Raw genomic sequence first — 4659 nt, 5'->3', positions numbered from 1 at the left:
CTACCCCTTCTCAACTTGGTGTCCATACTTATCTGCTTAAATCACACGTGATGGTCCCCCAGATGATGGCAGTGGTGGCTCCTCCCATTCTTATCTTATTCCTAATCTTAGACTGCAGTGGTGGCTCATCAGGATTCTGGGCTTCCTCCCCTCTAGGCTGGCCAGGGCCTGTCTGACCCCCAGGAACTCACTATTTGGGGCCATGGACTTTCTTGTTGTGCCACACAAAAGTAAAGCTTAGAGACCTGGGGGGAACTGGAAGTACCACATCGAGATCCCCATATACTATTGGGAAACTGAAGTGGCCGTCAGTAGTAGGTTGAGGGAGACCAGAAGGGACGAGGGCTGTCAGCCATGGAGCCCAATGGTAGTACCAGTACTGCTATGCAGGAGCCTGACAACCTGGAGGTGTTGGTGAAGACCCTGAACTCTCGGACTGGGACTGTTATTATGGGAGCTCAGATGAGTGCAAAGGGTTTTAAGGAGCATATTGTTGCCACTGTGAGCATCCCTTCCGAGAAACAATGGCTCATCTACCGGGTGAGATCTGCAAAATGTGGAGATCTAACAAGCTCTACAATGTTGGGGGAAACATTATTCATCTGGTGGAACAACCCCTCCTCAGATTCAGCTCCTTTCTAGGGCATCTTCTTGTGGGAGTTAGCAGGACTGAAGCCATGTTGGGACCTAAAACTGCACAGGCTGTAGGCAAATTTTTAAAAAACAGTTTTTTTTCTTGGCATTCATTTCTCTGAGTTCCCTCTTTCCCCATGATTATTTGATATTTTGAACCTTGGCTATGAGGTAAGATGGCATTATTTACACGAATGTAAAGTTTCTTTCTAGTCATCCTGAAGCTGCAGACTTGCATGTACTACCCAGACCCTGAGATAACAGCAAAGATAAGAACAGAAACCAGACGGAGTCTTGGCAAGATTTTGCACTTCAGACTTTGCCTGAAGCTGTCACTGCTCACATGCTCTTCCCTCCTGTCTCCTGCTTTTCATTTCCCACATTCTATTCCCTCATCCCCTTCTTTAAAACCCCCTCAGTAAACCTGAGTCTTTGAGATGGATTTAGTCTGGCAATTGTCTTTTGGGTTTACTAGAGAGATGGATTAGCCTAACATCTCTCCTCAGGTCATTAGTATTCCTGAATAAAAGCTGACTTCCATTTTCATCAACATTTGACTTTTGGGTTGTTTATTTTCATTTGGAGGCAGGCAGCTGGACCTGGAGGGCCAGTACCAAAGTTGGGGGAGCCTCAGCCAGGAGTGGAGTGAGCCCTATAACATTCTGGGACAGGGTCTTCCTCAGCTACCCATGGTGGGGCACACCCACCAGATACTCAGAGGCCTGGGGCTTCTGTTCATGACCAGAATGCCAACAGCTATGTCATGGTTGGAACCTTCAGTCTTCCTACTGAGCCCTGCGTATGGCTGGTGATGGCTCAGCACATGATCAAGGATATACAAACTTTACTATCCTTGATGGAGATGGGAGTCCCCAAGCACAGCACAGTCAGCCACCCCCACAGATGCTGACTGTGGCCCTGGAGACAGTAGCCTTGAGCTCTCAAACATCAGAACCAGTGAAAAGTAAAGCACCTCCTCAGGAGCCCATGGAGGAAGAAGAAGTGGAGGAGCATGCCCCAGCCCAGAGCCTGGAGCCCACCCCTTCTGGCCCAGCCCCAGTGGGGCTAACACCCATCCCAGAGACAAATGCACCCAACCATCCTTCACCTGCAGAATACGTTGAGGTACTCCAGGAGCTGCAATGGCTGGAGAGCCACCTCCAGCCCTTCCTGCAGGGCTACTATGAGGTTCTGGGTGTGGCTGAACCACAGGCTACAACAACAATCACTAGGGCCAGGAGGAGGACCTGAGGTTGATCAACTTGGTGGGGGAGAGCCTGAGACTGCTGGGCAGCACCTCTGTGGTGCTGACCAGTGCTGGAATCTGGCCTGTGTGCCCCCACAACACCTGCATGTGGTCTGGCCCATATCTCACTACACCACCCCTGTGGTGCTCCAGCAGGCAGCCATTCCCATCCAAATCAATGTGGGGACCAATGTGACCATGATGGGTAATGGGACTTGGCCATCCCTCCCACCCCGACTCCCAATGTGGAGGCACCTTCTCCTGGTCCTGGTTAGGCCTCATCCCTCACACCATCTTCTACACTGTTGAGTTCTCAACTGAGGAGGTTCCACTCCTGGGGCCAGCTCCACCTCCAGCCACCAGCCACCCAAGGGTCATCCAGATTTCCCACCAAAGCGTGGAACACGTGGTCATGATGTATATGAACATTCAAGATTCTGGCACACAACCTGGTGGTGTTCTGAGTGCTCTCCTGGTCATGGCCGGACTCTGGGACAGCAAGTGTTAGGCTTCCTGACAGCTCCAACCCATGTGGTGATTGCTTGTCCCACCCCTCTACAGTCTCAGCCTTCCCATCTTAGGGGGCCCCTGTCCTCTGAGGTTCTGCAGGGTGCTGGATTGGGTACGATTGCTTCATTGGCATAGATGGTGAGCAGCCTTGTGGGGCAGCTTCATATGCAGTCTGTCCTTGTGGCTCAGGGGACACTAGGAATGGCTCTACCTCCAGCTAGTGCTGGCACCACCAACACAGCTACTACAGCTGGCCCTGCCCCCAGAGGGCCTGACCAGCCTCCACCCCTTTAGCCCCCCACAGCCGATCTTCAGTTCTCTAAGCTCTTGGGTAACCTGTTGGGAACTGCAGGGCTGGGAGCTGGAGGGCCTGGCATGGCTTCTCCCACTATCACCATTGCAATGCCTGGTGTGCCTGCCTTTCTCCAGGGCATGATTGACTTCTTGCAGACAACACAGATGGCTCCTCCACTCCCTCCAAAATCTCTACTCCCACTCCCTGTCCCAGAGCAGGAGGCCACGCCCCCACCAGGGTCCCCTTCCAGTGGTACAGGGAATCCCGGAGGCCTGGGTCCTGAGAACCTGTCAAAAGAGTATTTTACCTCATTGATGCAGGGTGTGCTGAGTTCCCTGCTGGGATCCTTGTGGGTTTGGGCTGGCAGGAGTGAAAGTATCACTCCCTTTATACACTACCTCAGTGGATCCAGCAACACCTTTGAGCCTAGGGCTGATAGAGCCCTCAGATTCTTTGGGGCCCCGTTCTATCTCCTGTGCCAGACCTTCTCCATGGTGGGCATGGTGATGCTTCTCCATTGGCATTTCCATCCGCTGCAGCGGCTTCTTCCCCTGCTGCAATCCTTCTTCCACCAGCACTGCCTGGGTGGCCTGGAGCCCACACCTGGTAACATCCGGATAGCAACCCACACATTGATCACAGGGCTAAAAGAACTCATGGGGGAGAATATTTCTATGGTGCAGGTTCAGCCAGGTGTGGACATCATCTGGACCAATGTGGAATTTCTCCAAGAGCAATTTAATAGCATTGAGGCTCACATGCTGCACTGTACAGACAGTGGATTTGGAGCCTGATTGCTGGAGTTGTGTAACCAGGGCCTTTTGAACGCCTGACCCTGAACCTGCATTGCTTGGGGGACAGCAGATAGATCTTGCTGCTGTCATCAATTGCCGAATTTGTCATATGTCTCACGAGGCCATATCCTGAGGTCCACCTCCTGCTCCTGAGGGGGGCTCCTGAGATGAACAAGGTGAAGCTTCAGCTGAGACAGAACCTTAGGCAGCTGCAGCTCCCCCAGAATGGGTCCCTGTTGACTCCCCTCTTAGCCTGTTGACTCAGAGTCACGAAGAGCCCAAAGTGGCAAGGTAGCAGCCTTAACTTCCAGTTTAATGGGATCATTTTGTGTCTCCTGATGTAAGCATTCCTCCCTCTGGAACCAAGACCTCTAGACCAGCAGAGCATAAAGTCACAGGGATAGGAAGCAAAAATTTAGGTAGCAGCCTTAACTTCCAGTTTAATGGGATCATTTTGTGTCTCCTGATGTAAGCATTCCTCCGTCTGGAACCAAGACCTCTAGACCAGCAGAGCATAAAGTCACAGGGATAGGAAGCAAAAATTTTGCCAGTGAGTCACTAAGGATAATGGTGAGTGGTGCCACTTCCGTTTCCACCCCTTGATTCCCGGATCTGTGAATCCTAGCTATGGGAGAAACAGGACCATATATTGTGCATTGGTTTAGAACATATACAGCCTTCTGGAGAACCTTGCCTCAGCCCTGCAGGGTATTGTCACCTAGCTGGTGCTATAATTGTGACTTCAAAAGGTGATTCCACTGTTCTATCAGATCAGCTGCTTCAGGATGATGGGGAACATGGTAAGAACAGTGAATTCCATGAGCACGAGCCTATTGCTACACTTCTTTGGTTGTTAAGTGAGTTCTTTGGTCAGAAGCAACACTGTGTGGAATACCAAGGTGGTGAATAAGGCGTTCCATGAGTCCACAGATGGAAGTTTTGGCAGAAGCTTTTCATGCCAGGAAGGCAAATCCATATCCAGAGTAAGCACCTATTCCAGTAAGAACAAAGCACTGTCCCTTCCATGATGGGGGCATTCCAATGTAATCAACCTGCCACCAGGTAACTGGCTGATCCCCCCAGGGAATGGTGCCATATCAGGGGCTCAATGTTGGTCTCTGCTGCTCAGTGTTGGTCTGTTGGGCACTCAGTTATGGCCATAGCCAAGTTGGTCTTGGTGA

General features: G+C 51.3%; 1 pseudogene; it reads left to right on the top strand.

Annotated features, from left to right (window-relative positions):
- Positions 1-354: 354 nt before the first annotated feature.
- Positions 355-3478, top strand: LOC103586796 (annotated as a pseudogene).
- The last annotated feature ends 1181 nt before the right edge of the window (positions 3479-4659 follow it).

The sequence above is a fragment of the Galeopterus variegatus genome, unplaced genomic scaffold, assembly GCF_000696425.1.
Source record: "Galeopterus variegatus unplaced genomic scaffold, G_variegatus-3.0.2 Scaffold376, whole genome shotgun sequence".
NCBI lineage: Eukaryota > Metazoa > Chordata > Mammalia > Dermoptera > Cynocephalidae > Galeopterus > Galeopterus variegatus.
This window is presented reverse-complemented; position numbering and strand designations above follow the sequence as displayed.